The sequence below is a fragment of the Echinops telfairi genome, unplaced genomic scaffold (genome assembly GCF_000313985.2).
Source record: "Echinops telfairi isolate 266 unplaced genomic scaffold, ASM31398v2 ScPeMD7_443;HRSCAF=831, whole genome shotgun sequence".
Lineage (NCBI taxonomy): Eukaryota > Metazoa > Chordata > Mammalia > Afrosoricida > Tenrecidae > Echinops > Echinops telfairi.
In genome coordinates, this window is record NW_022104341.1 from 56,881,866 (window position 1) to 56,900,455 (window position 18,590).

At 44.7% G+C, this 18,590-nt stretch overlaps 1 protein-coding gene across 2 annotated transcripts in view; it reads left to right on the top strand.

The window, feature by feature from the left end:
- The window catches only part of GNG12 (G protein subunit gamma 12), a 180,202-nt gene that overhangs the window by 59,835 nt on the left and 101,777 nt on the right, over window positions 1-18,590 (top strand). For both annotated transcript variants that reach the window (XM_045291883.1, XM_045291882.1), the window contains exon 2: window positions 12,987-13,039. The gene's annotated coding sequence lies outside the window, so the exon portion shown is untranslated. The remainder of the gene's footprint in view (window positions 1-12,986; window positions 13,040-18,590) is intronic.

Below are 18,590 nucleotides of genomic sequence, written 5' to 3' on the forward strand. Positions count from 1 at the left end.
GGGGGGCTCATTGGTGAGCACCACCTCAGACCATATGCCGTTGTCCATAACATTGCACTGACTGATTCCCAGGGATAGATTGCCAGACCCTTCTTTCTAGGCTCTCTCTGTCTGGAAGTGCCACACGAGTCTTGTCCACCACGGCTGACCGGGCTGTGATAACAGAAACACAGATCATATGCAAACAACAGAAAGGCCTGTAAGGGGATCAGTAACACCCATGGGGAATGTGCTCCAGTGTAAGACCAAAAGGGCACCGTGCTCCCCCAGAAGGGACCATGCTCCCCCCGAAGGGAATTCCGAAGGCAGGAAAAGGCAGGACAGGACGTGAAGTGGAAACTGAACCCCAGGGAGGCAGAGGGAAGAGTGGCATTTGGGGGATTGCAGCCAGTGTCAGAAACAAGTGGCATATCAATTGCTGAGTATGAAACTAATGTGCTCAGGGAACTTCCATCCAATCACCGCCAGCTGTTGAGGTGAAAGAGAAAGAAAGAGAGAGAGAGAGAGAGAATGAAAAGATACAAGTAAGGAAGCATTCAACAAGCTGCACAGCCGCAGAACAAACTCACAGATGCGGGGAAAGTGGAAAGGTGCTAGAAATGTAAAGAGAATGGTGATTGCATTGAGCTAAAGAGGGGCAGAATGCTTGGAACAGAAGTAACTAGAAGCAAAACGTAATTTTGTACTCAGTTATTGAAAGTATTTTAACTCCGTAAAATGAAGTCAGCCCATTATATAAGCCATGGTTTTGATGGAGTCTGTAAGGTAATGCATTTCTTCAGAATGTCCGGTACATCAGGTCCTGTTCTTTAATGTGGAAGATGAAGGTGTTCTAATAGGAAGTGACAGGGAGCTGGTGCTTCGTAACCTATTTTGTATAAAATGCATCACTTCATTCGACCTCACAAGCTTCCTTTCCCTTGTGAGAAAGAGCTGGGAGGAAGGAGGACACAGGACCGTCTCCCGGCTGCAGTGACCCACTAGCACTGGCCTGGCCTCTCTGTGTCTCCGTTTTCTCTGCTGTGCCATGGGAACTGAGCCTTCAGCTCTTCTCCTAGGGTTGCGCAGGGGATCAAACAAAGGATGGATGTAGAGTAACTTTAAATAGTAATGAAAGGCAAACATTTTACCAAGTAGAATGTAGAACATTGTATTTGTGCTTCATCTTGTGCTGACTGGACTCGATGTCCTCCTCGACCTTGAGCAAGCAAGGTTGTGTCATCTGCATATTACAGGCTGTTAAGAAGCCTCCCTCCAATCCTGATGCTGAATTCTTCTTCATATTATCAATCCAGTGATGATTTGCTCAGCATACAGAATGAAGCATTCTGGTGAGAGGTTACAACCCAGGCGCATACCTTTCTGATTTTGAACTATGCAGTATTCTCTTGTTCTTTTCCACAGCTGCCTCTTGATCCGTGCGCAGGTTCCATATGACCACAATGAAATGTTCAGGAATTCCCATTTTTTCAAGTCTAAGTCTATCCATAGTTTGCTATGATCCACACAGTGGAATGCCTTACAGTCAAAAACACACAAGTAAACATCTTTCTAGTACTCTGCTTTGAGTCAAGATCCATCTGACATCAGCAATATTGCTCGTTCCAACATCCCCCTCTGAATCCAGCCTGAACCTCTGGCAGCTCCCTGCCAGTGTTCTCCTGCAAACGGTATTGGATGATCTTCAGCAAAATTGTACTTGCATGCGATATCAATGTGATATTGTTCTGTAATTTGAGCATTATTTTTGGTCACCTTTCTTTGGAATAGGTACAAATATAGACTTTTTCCCGCCAGGTGGCTAAGTAGCTGTCTTCCAAATATCTTGGCATAGACGAGTAAGTGCTTCCGGTGCTTCGTGAGCCTGTTGCAACATTTCAAATGGCATTCCGTTAATTCCTGGAGCCTTGTTTTTGGGTAGTGCTTTCTATGCAGTTTGAACTTCCTTCAGCATCCTGGGTCTTGCTCACATGCTACCTTCTGAAATGGTTAAATGTCGACCACTCCGTTTTGGTACTCTGGTAATTCTTCCCATCTGCTTTTGATGCTTGCTGCATCATTCAGTATTTGTCCTTAGAGTACTTCAGCATTGTAACGAGGCTTGACTTTTTCCTTGAGTTCTTCCAGTGTCAGGTGTGCTGAGCGTGTTCTTCCCTTTTGGTTCTCTAACTATAGGTCTTTGTGCATTTCATTAAAATATTTTACTCTGTCTTCTTGTGTTGCCCTTTGAAATGTTCTGTTCGGCTCTTTGACTTGGTCGTGTCTAACATTTGCTTTCGCTGCTTTACAGTTGAGAACAAGTTTCAGTCTCTGCTGACATCCACTTTGATCTTCTTTCTTTTTCTGATGCCCGTTTGCTTTCTTCATGAATGACAGTCTCGATGACCTCCCACCGCTCATCAGGTCTCCTAAGGGTGGAAGTAGCTGCTGAAAGCCTTCGGCATAGAATTGAAACATTGTGTGCTCTGCTATACACATGGATACGTTTACTGCACATACAGCTGTGCTTGTAGAAATGCATCTTCCAAACTTATGCATGACCACGAGTAGAGCCTGTTCATATTGCCTGTCTGCCTACTTGAAGTTATGAAAAATTTTCCTTTTATGAGTGACTGGATTTCATTCTGCATAGTATCTTCCAGCACCATCCAGATTATAGTTTGTATTGACTTCATTTATTTTACTGACTGAGTAGTATTCTATTATGTATGTTCATTCATCTGTTGATGGGCATGTGGGTCATTTCCAGCTTTGGGTTTTGTGAATAGAGCTACAAAAGACACTGATGAACAAGTCTCAAAGTCTTTGCTTTCAAGTCTTTTGTGTGCAGAACTGGGATTGCTGGGTCATCTGGTAGTTCTATTTTGAGTTTTGTTTTATTTTATTTCACTTCTTTGAGGAACCACAACACACTTTTTCTTAGTTCATGTACCATTTTGCATTGCAGTGGATCAGAAAACTTCCATTTCTACATGTCCTCACTAACACTTGTTATTTTCTGCTTTTTTGCTTTTTAACCTTAGCCATCCTACTGAGAACATAATGGTAACTCGTTTGGGTTTTGATTTGCATCTCTCTGGTGGCCAGGGACAGTGAGCATCTTCTCATGAGTTTGGTGGGCATGTCAATGTCCTTGGTGGTGAAATGTCTATTAAAGCTATTTTCCCATTTATTTATCGTATTTATCTTTTGTTGTATAGCATCAACTTTTTATTGTCATGAACTTTAAAGGACTCATACAAATTCAGAAGAAAAAATATCAAAACCCTACTACAGCATGAACAAAGAATATAAACTTACTGTTTTCCAAACTGATAAACCATTAATAAGCAAACATGATGGGAAAATGTTCATCTTCACTTAATAATAAGCTTAGAAATACAAAATAAGACAATATCAAGAATATAATTTTATGTATAAAATGTCAGTCTTGGAAATTGTTCATTATTTTGTTGTAATGATACTCTGTATTAATAAAGCTCTTTTAAAAAGCAAACTAGCAACAACAATAACACCTAGTAGTTGTAGCAGAAGGAATTTAAGGATGCTAGGAAAACGAGTTTTAAAAAATGGGAAAGCTATGGAATTAAGATGTGTAATCTAATGATGTTTAGAATAGCAAAAACTGGAAATTACTTAAAGATACAAAATTTGGGCTGTGGTTTAACCTATAGTAGCATTTCAACATGGAGGGCTTACTAGGTCCTTTAAAAAGGGCCATTGTGAACATACATAGTATACACTCACAAGTATTTAAAATCTACAATGAATTTAATAAAGAAACAGATAACTACCCTTTATGGAGCCTTTCTTGTGTTAACATCATCGCGTATTGTCCTCACTCTAACACCAAGGTGCACAAGGTATTATTAGTCCCATTTATACTTTAGAAAATTGAGGCTTGGGATGGTAAATTGTCAAAGGCCTTGCAGTTTGTTGGTCACAAGCCAACATTCAAGCCTAGATCTGTCCAACTTCAAAGTGAGTACCAGGTTTACTACCAAATAGCGAGTAAACTATGTCTATGGAGTCCCTGTTAGTCATTGTTGTGTATCACTGAGATGTCTGACACCTAGCAATCCTATGCACAACAGAACAAAGCAGTGCCTGGTCCTGCATCTTCCTCAAACAGTCTGGGCTCATTGTTGCAGCTGCTGTGCTAACCGGTCTCCTTGAAGGTCTTGCTCTCCTCACTCCCCTCTGTTTTACTAAGTGTGATGCACACATGACCATCTAGCAGCCACCCAGGAGTGGAGCTAACACTGGGACTAATCACTGCAACTCGCCCATTCTCTCTCACCACAGCCACAGAGCTGCTGGACTGAGAAAGAATTCACTGAAACGGGACCCCGCCAATCCCTCCCACCTTCCATCCTCTCTTTCTTTAAATAATAGCCCCTTGCCTCTCTGTCTGATAACTCCCATTTTTCTTTTCCCTTCCTCTGTTTCAAATGATTCCCCACCCCCCCTTTCTCTTTGCTCTTCTTTCTCCCTTCTCAGCCCTTGTGTTTTGTGGTCTCTATTATGCTTTTACAGAACCACCTGAGAGAGCCAAATACCCTTCCATGACCCAGAAGCCCTCCCAACCTAAACAGCAGCCCGTGCACAAAGAAGGAAGGAAGGAGGGAGGGAGGAAAGAGGCGCTAACAAACACCTGGAAAACACCCATATGCAAAGGAATAAGTTGAAGAATAGGTCCCAGAACTATCAGAATTAGAATTCATAAAAATTATGTTCAGCTACTTTCAACAGATGGAAGAGATGTTTGAGAAAAATATGGAAAGAATGGAAAAACTACACCAATTGGAATTCCAGAAAATAAAAGATAAGGTACTAGACTTAGACAACACAGCAAATGAGCAGAAATTAACAATAGAAAGAATGAGGGCAGGAATCAGATGTATGTATTCTTTCTACACATACTGTTCTAGAAAGGACAGCAAACTCCTGAGCTCGTTTTATAGAGGAAGCGTAAACCATGAAACCAAAATCAGACAAAAACACCACAAAGAAAACTAGAGACCAATGTCTCTATGAACATGAGATAAATTCTCAACAAACTCCTGTGGCCAATAGAATCCAACAATTTATTATTATTTTTAAGCAAGTGGAATTCATACCAAGTATGCAAGGATAGTTCAACATTAGAAAAACAGTTAGTGTAATCTACCACATAAAATAAAAACCTCAAGATCATATCACTTGAAGCAGAAAAGGCATTTAACAACACCTAATACCAATTCCTGATGAAACACCCAACAAAATAGGAATAGAGTGAAATTTCTCAACACAACACAGGCCATACGTGAAAACCCTTACGACCAGCATTTTATTTAAGGGTGGAAAGCTGAGAGGCATTCCCCCTGTGAATGGGAATGAGACACAGGTGTACCTTATCACCACTCTTTTCCAGCATTGTGCTGAAAGACTTAGCCAGAACCGGTAAAGGACAAAAAGTAATCTAAGAAATCCACACGGGCCAAGAAGAAGTGAAGTGGACTGTTTGCAGGTGATATGATTTATATATATAAGAAAACCTACAAGACAACAACGACAACAACAAACTGTCTGGACACATTGGGAAGATTGAGCAACGTGACAGGAAACAGGATTGACACAAAGAAGTCAATAGGATTTCTGTATATTATAGAAGAGAGCCCTGAAAAACAGAAATGGTAGCAACACCATTTATAATAGCCACATACAAGATGAAGTCAGTAGGGATAAACCTGACCAGAGAAATAAAAGACTCCTATAAAGAAAAATTGATGTTGAATATAAAATTTCAGTTTCTTGGTGCTGACTTGTCTCTCAGAGTTTGGTAAAAAGTAGAAAAATGTGGGCATTTTTAAAATTTCACTTCAACTTCGGCATTATCAGAATACTTCACCCAAAGTTCTCCACATAGTTTAATACAGCTCCTGCGCCTCAATTAACGAGTAATTTTAAGCCCTTAGGCATTCTGGGCAAATTAAGGACAAAGACCAGGTAAAGGAATTTCTCCCATTGAACAGCCTAGATCAACTCTTCAGACCAAGAGCCTCTCAAAACTCAGATGGCGGGATGCTGCTGTTTGGTTACTGAAAACCAGTTCACCATTTTGGGGTGCACCTTTCTCTGGAACAGAAGCCCAATGCTGCAAAAATCACCATTTGGTTCCAGCCTACTCAAAACTTGATTTTTTAAAAACTTTATAGTATTATTTTATAAAGTAATATATAGTGTGACTTTATAGTATTACTTTATAAAGTCAGTATAGTATATATAGTATGACTTTATAACATGTATACAAAATATAATATGGCTTTATAAAATCAATATACAATATATGAAAGGGGGTACCCCCCCCACACACCAAAAAAAAACAAAAAAACAAAACAGAAAAAGCTCAGCTGGGCTGAGCTTTCATAGTATGCATTTTTCCAGCTAGGCAAGTATTAAGCAACTCACTCTGACTTAGTGCACCCAGTGGCGTCTCTTGGGAAGGTTCTCTGATCACAGTGAATCTTTACTTAAAAGCAGTTTCACTTGAACCTCCTTTTTTTGTGATGGCTAATTTAAGGGAATAGCATGCAGCTTTGAAATTTTGTTTCCTGCCTAGGGAAAAGTGCCACAGAAACTTTTGTGATGTTGAACACAGCCAACGAAGACAGCACTATGTGTACAAGTGGTTTTCCACTATGTACCACAAGTGTTCAAGTGGTTTTCCCGTTTCCAAAAAAGTGAAATGTCGATTGATGACAAGCCTTGGTCTGGACGGCCATAAACTTCCCAAACAGACAAATGTGTCGACAAAATCCATGCTCTTGTGCTCAAAGATGGACGATGGACCATTGAAGAGATGGGGAAGTTATCTGGACTGTCTTGGTGCTCGGTTCAGCAATCGTAATGGAAGATTTGGGAATGAGAAGGTTCGCTGCAACATTGGAGCCTCAGATTCTGACTGACCAGGGGAAAGAGCAGTGCTCTGAAAGAACAGCTCCAAAGTGAACCCGACTTTTTTCCCCAAGGTCACAACTGGTGAGGAGACATGACCTCCTCTTATGACCCTGAAAGCAAACATCAATGAAGCCAGTGGAAGACGCCATCTCCTCGCCCCAAAGAAGCTTGTCAGGTGAAATCAAAGATCAAGACAATGCCCATTATTTGTTTTTTGATGTGAGGGGGATTGTGCATTTGGCGTTCATTCCACCAGGTCAGACTGTTAATCAAGCTTTCTATTTAGCTTATGAAAAGATTACATAACCGTGTGTGACCAAAAAAGGCTTGATTTGTGGCAGACGAGGGACTGGTTTTGCCACCACAACAATGTACCTACTCACGCATCCATCTCAGTGCACCAGTTTTTGACATAAAACAGCACACTTCTCTTGTCCCATGCACCTTACTCACCTGACCTTGCTCTGTGTGAGTTCTTTTTGTTTCCTGGAATGCAGAGGGACATGAAGTGACAGTGATTTGACTATGTAGAAGAGGTGAAGAAAAAAAGGGAGGTGCTGTCAAACATCCAAATAGAACTGTTTCCAAGAATGGAATTGCAGATTTGACAAATGTATTAAGTGTAATGGAGAGTACTTTGAAGGCGATATGTTGTTTTGAAAAATATATAGCTTTGAAAAAAAATCTGGTTTAGCTGTAATAGATAGACATCTCTGATGGATCTAAGGCCCAGGATACTTTGCCACTTTTACAGAACACACACCTTTCATCTTAACAGTAGAGGGCTTTGCATGCATCCAGGGCCCTTTTACATCTGCTTTGCCATTTGAGATAACATTTCAGAATTTGCAAGTGAAACATCATAGGCCTAACTAAAGAACGTGGATGTGTCCAGCGCTGGACAAGTTCTCTAACATGATTATTAATATGTCTGTTCCGGCTGGTTTCTCATTTTGTAGGTAGGGAAGTTGAGGCACAGAAGTTAAGTGATTTGCTTAAAGTCACTGGTGGGGAAGCCCAGAATCCAGGCCCATTAGTCAGCATCCATGGTACCCAGGTGTCTCACCTGAACAACTGCAGCAGCCTCATACTGGGCCACTATCATCTGCTCTGTCTCCTGCAACCCTTCCCCAGACAAGTGCCCCAAATACCTTGTTAAACTCATCATCGGATCACATTCCTCCTTGATTGCGTGGAAATTCTGTAGAACAGATTCACTGTTTGAAATTATGTACTTTTTTTGTCTCCGCATTTATTTTCTGTCTCTCGTTCAATGTAAGGGCCCTTAAATCCACTGTATCACCATTAATTTTTCCTCAGTAAAACTCTCCATAGGAATGACATTAATGTTTACTGTGAAAAGAGATAACCACTTTTAACTGCAAGTGGCAGATGAGATACAGTAAGAATCAAAATATAGATTTATAATTTGGTTGCTAATACGGGATGGTGCAAACAGCCCTGATGGTATAGTGATTACACGTTGGGCTACTAACCATAACATCAACAGCTCAAAACCACTGTATGCTCTTCGGGAGAAAGATGAGGTTTTCTTCACCCATGAAGGGTGACAGTCTCAGACTCACAGGCAGTTCCACCCTGTCCTATCGGGTCAGTATGAGTGGTCGAGACTTGATGGCAATGAGTGAGTCAGTGAGTCAGTGAGTCAGTGAGTCAGTGAGTCAGTGACTGAGTGAAGGGATGGTGCTGACATGTGTATACCTCAAATGTTGATGGTTTTTGTTTTGTTTTAACATGGGATTCAGGAGGAAATGTGGAAACAAGCTTCAGTGGTGTCGTGGGTTATATGTTGGGCTACTAACCACAAGGTCAGCAATTCAAATCCATCCTCCACTCCAGGGACAAAGCTGAAGCTCTCTGTACGTCTGAAGATATACTGCCTTTGAAACCCACAGGGGCAGCCCTGCTCTGTCCTGTGGGGTCCTTGTGAGTCCGAATTGACTCGAGAGCAGTGGGTTTTGAGGAAGGCTGGATGCGATAGTAATTATGTCTATCTGTCAGCATTTCAGCTGGTCAGGGTCTTCGTGAGATCTGTACTCCGAGCTAGAGAGCGTACCTCTGACTACATCTGCGATTCTGGAACTTTTGTCCTCCCCACTGCTATAGAAAGAGAAGTGTCGTCCTCCTGCGTTACCTTTCCTAGCTGCCCTCCAAAGGAAGTCCAGGTTGTGACAGAAAGGAGCAAACTGTGAAACTTGAGAACAGAGAATGACAAAGGCATGCCACAGCAGTGGGGAGATTCATAATATGGGGCTCTTGCGGAAATTACTAATTATTACTTGAAATTTACCTGTGTAAATGCGCTTTGAAATTGAGAACATTTTAGGAAATTCCACATCCTTTTTTCTTGAATGCTGCATTTTTTGAAGTGGGAAATTTACACCCACCCCCCACCCCCCAAATCGTTCCTTGATGATGGCCAGCCAAGACATTTACAGGGCGTGTTACTCCTCAGGTGCCTGTGCAATGTAAAAGGAAACTGATGGGCTGGTTGGCTGTGTGGGCAGGGCTGCCAAGCTCTGGGTTATTTCTGTTCCTGATACTGAACAGACCAAGGAAGTGACCGTCCTGATGGCACAGGATGCATTTTAATGATGGAGACAGAGCCTCCGAGACTGTTTTCCTGATGTGCTTTTATTAGGCTTGAGTTTATAGCCATCTCTCTGCCTGACTTGATTCTTGCAGTACTGTTCTAGTGTGTTCTCCGACCTGCCTTTCTTGAGCATCTACTATCTACCTAACCCATTCCAGGTCCTAGAGAGACAAAGGTGAATGAGACACATACTTTACCTTCAAGGAGTCTATAGTCCGGGAGAAGTGGTCCAAGACAGGAGATAAAAGTTGAACACAGGATGGTGCATGCAGCGACAGCAGGCAGTTCACAGGGCGTGAAAGCAGAGGGCAGTGGGGCCTAATGGGAGGCAGGTCTGGAGTAAGAGAATACGCTCTGCAACTGGACTCTTCACAGTCCAGCCCTGCACTAGCACGCAGTGTGACCTCAGAGTACCGAGTTCACCGCCGTGCCCCAGTCCGCTCAACTGCCCAGTGGAATCTGAGAAGACTGACCATAAGGTGACATTGTGGTGGGTGTTAGGTGCCATCAATCATTCTGCACTCATAGCAACCGTGTTCTCTGTAGAGAATGACGCCATAGGGTTTCTTTGACTATGATGTTCACAGAAACAGATTGCCAAACCTTTCTCACCCAGAGCTGCTGGGTGGGTTTGAACCGCCAACCTTTCCATGATTGGTGGAGTGCTTAACTAACCACTGTGCAATCAGGGCTCCTTCGTCATAGAATTCCTAAGAGGATTAAGAGATCACATAAAGCACTGGGCACAGTACCTGGCACGTTTGTTGTAGCTAGATGCTGGGGAGTCTATTCCAGCTCTTGGCAACCCCACCTGGGCCTCTAGGCTGTGGCCTTTGGGCTATAACCTCTGGGTGAGTGTGAACTTCCAAAGTGCCAGCACTTAAGCCATTGGCACCACCCACCCAGGACTCCTCTGACACAGACCTCCACAGAAATCCGCTTCATTCTTGTTCTCAGGAGAAAGAGGAATAGCAGTCACCCAGGGTGCCGTCTGAGTAGTGTGGTGGTGGTAGTGGTCATAGCAGCAGCCGTAGGCACACAGGATTATAATACACATTGGGTGGTGAGGGTGGTAAATTGTCTGATAATGAAATAAAGACAGTTTCACTACAACTTCTGAGAAGTTGTCCCAATGCCAGCCAGGGGAGTTCACAAGGGCTCCCAGAAGTGTTTTTCCTTGACCTGAAACTTGCAGACAGGCTGACTCTGTGGGGAGTGGACGTTTGGCAGACAGACCAGAACGAGCCAAGGCACAAAGGAGTGAGAAGGTCTCTGGGCTGTGGGAGAGTTCCAGAAGGGTGGGCAGGCCCAGGATTACAGACAAACCTGGAGACAGCACTGAATGCTGTGCAGCAGGCTCGGGACTTGCCTGTGGGACTGGGCAGCAGAGGCCTCAGCCCACCGTCTCTTGATTCCAAATAGTGTCACTGACTGACCTCTCTGCGGTGCTTTGGGAGGGAGTTTGTTTGTGACTCTGATTCCACTCACCGGGTGTGATTTCTTTCTCCTCATAGCCATTGAGTGGATGCCGACTCATAGTGACCCTATAGAGATGCTGCTGTGAGATTCAGAGACTGTAACTTTGTGTGGCAGTAGAAGCCTCATCCCCTGAGTAGCTGCTGGGGGGTTTGAACTGCTGGCCTTGCAGTTAACAGCCTAATGCTATTTCTTTGGGGCCTATGAATTAATAATCTAAAAGGGTTCTTTGTAAGATGTATTATTGTGAATTGGGTGAAGGTTTTCTCACGGTAGATCATCAGTTTCACATTCAACAGTTCTCGACACATTTTGCTTCATCTCCTTACTGCCTTCTGCTCAACGCACCATCACTTATCCCACCTGCTGTGTCTCCTGGTTCCAAGCCCCCTCCCAGCCTAACCGTGCTCATTTTTGTCCATTGGCCAGTACTTCCCTCTTGATCTCAAATAGTTGATTCTGCTCAGGTGTGCATACCTCCATGGTCTTACTGCTCCCCTCACAGGCCTGTCTATGCTTAGGCCGAGAATTGCATCCTGGGGGTGATGGGTCTGGGCTGTGAGTAGGAATTACTTCAATGGCAGTGGGCTTCAAACCAAAACAAAAAAACCATTCTATTATTATTTCTACCCAAAGCACCTCAGCAAAGAGGGCAATGATGAATTACTAGAAGTATAAAAATAGACCTAAGTGAACTCTGCACATGTGTTTGACCTGCTATGGTGTCGTGTTGTATCTCAGAACCAAGTTATAGATTCCCTGCATCATTGCTACCCAATATAGTAGCCACAAGCACCTTGTGTGATTACTGAGTGATTGAAATACGGTAGGCCTGAATCGAGATGGACTGGATTATGAAGCGTTAGGACGAAAAGATGGATATAGAGTGTCCAGTATTTTTATATCGATTACACATTGAAATGATATTCTAGATAATGTAGGTTAAATTACATGTTGAAATGATAATATTCTAGATAATGTAGGTTAAACTAAATACATTATTAAGAGTAATTGCATCTTTTTTATTCTTTTAGTATTGTGGCTAGAAAATTTAGAGCACAACATGTGGCTTGTATGTTTCTGTTGGGAAGCTCTTCCCTAAGTCCACCATTACCAATCAAACTGTCGTGTGGCAATTCACACGAGCAGATGGCCACTATTGGGAAGCTTTGCGCACCCCTCCCCTCTCCCTTCAAGTCACTCTGTAGTGTGTGCCGTCAAGTCGGTTCCCACTCCGAGCCACCCTGTCTGACAGAGAGAACTGCCCCGTAGGACTTCCCAGGCTATTGTATTTACAGAAGGGAGCCCTAGTGGCCCATGGGTTACAGTTGGACTGCTAACCACAAGGTCAGCGGTTCAAACCCACCAACCGCTCCACAGGAAAAGGATATGGAAGACGCCACAGGGGCAGTTCTGCTCTATTCTGTAGGGTCACTATGAGTCAGAATCAACTCGATGGCAGTGAGATTTTTAGAGTCTTTACAGGAGCAGATTGCTAGGGCCATTCTTCCGCTGCAGGGCATCTGATGGTTTAAACCACCAACCTTTTGGTTAGTAGCCAAGTGCCTAAGCATTGTCGCGCCAGAGCCCAGTTTCTAGGTTGGGTCCACAGAAGCAGCCATGGCCGGTGCTGGCAGAGGAGGAGGAAGGGCCAAGGCAGAATCAACAGCTAAGGAGGCTTCTACTGACTTAGAGGTTTTTGAAGCAAAAATACTACCATTTATAGTTATACTGGCCTCAAACTTTCAGCGCTCCCTGAAGTAGATGAGAGATTGCTTTCTGTTCAGGAAGTTGAAATATGTAGGCAGAAAAACTCTCCCTACGGGCCAGAATGGGCGTTGCTGGTCTTGTAGCTGTAAGGATAAATACTCAACCTTATGGTAGTCATTCAGGATTAAAAAGCACACCCTTTTCAAATGTGATTTACTTATGGAATGTTTGTTTGATTCTATTTCAGAGTCATTCCACGACTTCAAACCTGACAACCTTGGACCACACAGAGTCTTGCTGGTAAGTCTGCGTCCAGTTTTTAAAAACCCAGTGACTACTTGACATTAGTTGGAATGATATTCATACTTCCAAGTTAGATGTACCCTGAACAGTACTATGATTAGATGTCTATTTATTCGCTCTTTTTCCTCACTCCAAAGTGATTTATGAGGTTTCCACGCCTTAAAAAAAACAAACAAAGCACATCGCTAAGACCATGGGCAAGAAAAAAGCCCACAATTACAAGCCAAATACTATTAACATAAAACCTTTTTTTTCTGGTAACAAAACTATTCCAGGCCCGTGTTGGAAATCTGCTTATTTCAAGCAGTATCCAAAACAGCAAAATACTCCTGCAGCCAAAGAATGCAGCCAGCCCCTTGCACTGCATTGTCATGAAAATTGGGCAGAGCTACAACAAATTAAGCATCCCACTCTATTCTTTGTCTCATCCCACATCTAACTTAGATGTAGTTGGTTGTGAGCTAAGAGTTCCTTTAGAGCAGGGGTCCTCAAACTTTTTAAACAGGGGGCCAGTTCACTGTCCCTCAGACCCTTTGGAGGGCCGGACTATAGTTTAAAAAGAAATATGAACAAATTCTTATGCACACTGCACATATCTTATTTTGAAGTAAAAAAACAAACGGGGCAAAAACACCCGGCAGGCCGGATAAATCTTGGCGGGCCGCAGGTGGCCCACGGTCCGGTCCGTAGTTTGAGGACCCCTGGTTTAGAGGCAAGAGAATAACGCACTCTGTCAAGGAAAAGCTCCCGGGGCCTGATGTGCCCTTGTTCCCTGATCCCGTGGTAGTACTGTTATTTTTCATGTGTATGTTAGCTCTCGCTGCATAATCAATAATACACCCCGTGTCTTCATGGCTCAGAATTCCAAGGTGTGTAACTCATCAGCCGGTGGTTTGGATGCTCCTGGTTTCACCTGGGACCTGTTAGGGATTGAATAAAACCCCAACCAAACTCACTGCCCTTCCCTGGATGCTGACTCACAGTGCCCCGTGTGGGTTTCCGAGACTGTAACTGTTGGTAGCAATAGAAAACCCAGTTTTTCTCCCGAGGAGCTGCTGGTGGTTTCAAACTTTGCACCCTGAGGATTGCAGCCCAACTCTTAACCACCACACCCGCAGGGCTAGACTACCATGGATTGAATAGTTACCCCAAATCCTAACTTCTGTGCCTGGATCGATAATCCCTTTGGGAAAGGTTGCTGTGTTATGGTGATGAGGCAGGATTGTGGTTGTGGCTGTTAGGTATAGAGTCTGTGCACAACAGAAAGAAACACCGCCCTGCCCGGCACCGCCCTGGTAATTTTTGTTGTGTTTGAGCCCACTGTTGCAGCCACTGTGTCCATCCATCTTGTCCAGGACCTTTCTCTCTCTTGCTGCCCCTCTAACTTTACCAAGCATGAGGTCCTTGTCCAGGGACTGGTCTCTCCTGGCAACATGTCTAAAGTACATGAGATGAAGACTCACCATCCTTGCCTCTAAGGATCATTCTGGCTGTCCATCTTACAAGCCAGATTTGTTTCTCCTTTTGGCAGTACTTTCAATATTCTTGGCCAGCACTGTAATTCAAATGCATCGACTCTTCGTCAGTCTTTTTTATTCAGTGTCCAAATTCCAGCTGCATACGAGGCGATTGAAAATATCATGGTTTGGGTCTGGCGCATCTTAGACCTCAAAGTAGTATCTTTGCCTTTCAACAATTTAAAGATGTCTTTAAGAGGCAGGATTAGTGTAGGGTATATTTTAAGCCAATCTCTTCTAAGATATAAAAGAAATTAAATGTAAGCTAGCAAGCAGGAATGGAGGAAGATGGATGCCAAGCCACGTGGAATCAGGAAACAGACGCGGTAGAGACAAGGGCCTTCTTCGGGGCCCTACTGAGATAGAGCACTTTCCCCTCAGATAAGGCACGCTGAGTTCAGACTTCAAGCCTCAGGAACAATTGAGAAGATAATATTTCTGATTGTTGAAATCATCTACTTGTCACCTTTCTGCTATAGCAGCTCCATAACAGGGCCATTCATGGTGTCTGCCTCAACCTTGGCGGGAGGTTGTCCGGCTATCAGCTGGGGCTGACTGTCTTACCATCCTGCAGGCAAGCCTGGGCGTGCCCACGTGGCATGGTAGTTGGGCTGGGTACTGAGAAAGCACAGGCGCTTAGGCTCAGAACAGACCCAGCATCCCTTCCACCATATTTTGTGTCTAAAGTGACTGATACACAGCCAGCCTCAGGTCCTTCCACTACCTGGCAAGAACAATTGCAAGATCACATTGCCCAGGGCATAGATGGAGGGAGGGTCGGAATGTGTGGCCGTTTGTAAAGTCTAGACGTAACAACGCTTGGGAGGCTGGTACAGGGCCAGGCAGCATTTCATTCTGTGTTGCGTGAGATGAGGTTGCTGTGAGTTGGACCCGACGCAGTGGCACCTGGCAGCATCAGCCATTCATGTGTGAGTCAGGTGGAAACAGCTATGATGGCGTCAAAAGAGCATGGAGCCAGAGAGGACTCAGATCAGACTTGTAGCTCACAGCTTCCTATTCCCGCTATTGGGTTGGCAGTGCCTTGGGCTCCTGATTGGTATCCTCACCCTCTGGTCCGTCAGGCACTTCATCAGGCTCCTGGGGAGTCTCATGGAAGCCGGGTTTCCCCCTCTGCAGCCCTACATTCTACAAAGCACTGCTCAACCCATCATCTCTCAGCTCACCTTCCAGCATGCTGCTCCTCACCTCCCAAACTGCCCAGGCCTCTGTCCCTCTGGCCTTGACTCCCTGTGTGGATTCTCCACTTTTGTGTCCCCTCCTCTTGCTCACTTCCTGCTACTCCCTAGTCTATTCACCTGACCTAGAACTAGCCCTCCACCCCCACCGTTGCCACTTGCTAGCCTTACCTCGGATCTTCTAAGCAGTGGTCGCAGCGGGAAAGCACACACAGTTTGCAGAGAGTCCATGGAGGCCAGTGGGAGAAGCATGGGGGTTACTCAGAAGAAGCAAGGCCAACCTGCCTAGAGACTTGGACACATTTCTCTAGATTGTTGCTCTGGAGGGCACCATGGAAGGTGGCAGATAACACCCCTATATAAAAATGGCATAATGACTGTTCTCTGTGTAGGCAAATGAGGGAACACCTGTGCACCGGCCAAGACCACCCCTTCCAGTGCCCTTTCTCTTTGGGCCTTTTTGCATTCCAGGATGAGTTCAGACAGCGCTTCAGCTGGAGTGGCATGTACATTATACCCACGAAGTGCCCACACCTCCCGATGGACTTCACAGGTTGTCTCGGCCCTGTGAGCTTGGGCACATGGCTGGGGGTCCAGAGCGGGCACAGGAGTTGAAATCTGCTCTGACAGCTCCCTTCCCAGACACAGCCTCTCTCTCCCCATGGTGGTCGACGTAACCTCCCGCTCCAGCTCCTCACAGACATGAAAAATTGATAATAATTTATAAATTATCAAGGGTTTGTGGGGGATGAGGGGGAGGAGGGAGGGGAAAAATGAGGAACTGATACCAAAGGCTCAAGTAGAAAGCAAATGTTTTGAGAATGATGATGGCAACAAATGAACAAATGTGCTTGACACAATGGATGTGTGTATGGATTGTGATAAGAGTTGCATGAGCCCCCAGTAAAATGGGGCCCCCAATAAAATGATTTTAAAACGAAGAAGAGACTGCCTCTTTTACTGTCGTTTTAGCAGAAATATGAAGAGGGCTTTTAATAGGCCCTGTTTGGATTGCCTCCCTGAATCGATGGGGCCAAAAGAAACAGGAGACAGTAAGAAATGTCTACTTGGCCAGAGCTTGTTCATGTGTCCATTGAGAAGGAGAGACCCCCCAGAATCTCATGGAATGAATTCCCTGGCCATGGGAGGTTTTGATTCTGGCCGTTGAAAACCCTGTGGAGTTCAGTTGTTGAACCATATGGAATCTCTGTGTTAGGCTGGGTTCTCAGGAGAAGCAAAACCAGTCACACGTGTATATGTTAATATAGAAAGATAATTGTATCCAGAAACGGCTTATGCCGGTGAAGAAATAGGTAGGTTCAGTTCCGTTCAAGTCAGGCTTCTCCGGACTGGAGGAAGCTGATGACCAGGAAGCAGGACGACAAAGCAGAGACAGCAGGAGGCATAGGCTGGTGGATGATCACAGAGGTCTGAAGTTGGCCTGATGAATCCACTGTCAGTAGTCCTCTGGCAGCTCCTGAGGTCAGCAGGTAGTGTAACAGGACATTGAGGAACCAGAAGCAAGTTCAGCTCTGGCAGAAAGGTGAAGGGCCAATGAGGATTCAACTCTGCTCGGTCAGTCTCTCTCTTAGACAAAAAGGAATACCGGTAAGACACCAAGGAAGTGTCACTAGGCTGCAACTCAATTCGTAGGTTGAGCTCCACCACTTACCCTTACAGGGAGCATAATCCCCCACCATCGCAGTCTCAAGAGTGGTGTGACCAGAAAAAGGGGAGAAGGACAGAGCATGCTAGGTGGCTGAGAGTTCCAGATACCACCGTCCATTGGTTTAGAGAGTCTCAATCGAGGGTTCATTAAACTTGAAAAGAGTTGGCAAAATACTAGCAAAGAAGTTTCAACAAACAGATGCAATGCTGGAAGCACTCATTCCTCGGGCCGAGAAATTTAGTAGGCAGCCACCTGGCCAACTGACAGGAAGAGATGTGTATTTTCACCCCTTCCAAAGCAAGGGGATTCACAGAATGTGAAAATTAGGAAACATGTGTGGACATAACCTCTGCCACACCTGTATGAGGAGACTTCAAGAAGGTCACAGAAGAAAATGGAAATAAAGGAGAATGACTTTTTTTTAGCATACTTATGCATGTATGTACAGAGAGTGTCCGTTTTGCCCTCTCACTCTGGTCGGCTGGAGCGTGTACACACTTTCTGTGAGGGGAGAAGGGACTGGGGCTGCCGTTTCTCACGAGGCTGCACGGCCCGAACCACCGAAGAGCCGTTGGTTTCCAACTGCTGCAATGGTTTTAGACTTGGCCGGCCCGGCCTTATGCAGTTATTTCTGGTCTTAGCTCTGCTAGCAAAGTTTAGCCTCCATAATAAACACAACTCCCTATGGAACAGACACAGTGATGTCAGTGGCTGAGTATGCCACATTAAATTATATGTTGAGGGTTTTAGGCACGTGTCAAATTGTCAAAATCTTCGTTGGCATGTACCTAACGCTCACTCCGGTGCCAGGTCCCAGGCTACAAGCTTCGAGTGCATTGTCTGACCTGTGTGTTCACACACAGCAAGTATAATTCTGTGACCCTCGGGTCTGTTACAGTGCGCCTGCTGGAACGAGCTCCCTCTCTGGGAACCCAGGGATGGGGACTCTGGGATTTGCTTTTCCCCAGGGTCTGCTGTGTGAACCCACTTGTCTTCCCCTTTCTGCCCACAAGTGATAAAATCATAGGATCCCAGTCGGAAGAGATTGCAAAAGCCATCCAGTTCCATGGTTTTTCAAGCACTGCCCTTTGGTTTTCTAGCGGAGACCCCGAAGTTCCTGCCCATCTTCAGTCATAATGCTCTTGCTGACAACCCCCTGACAACAC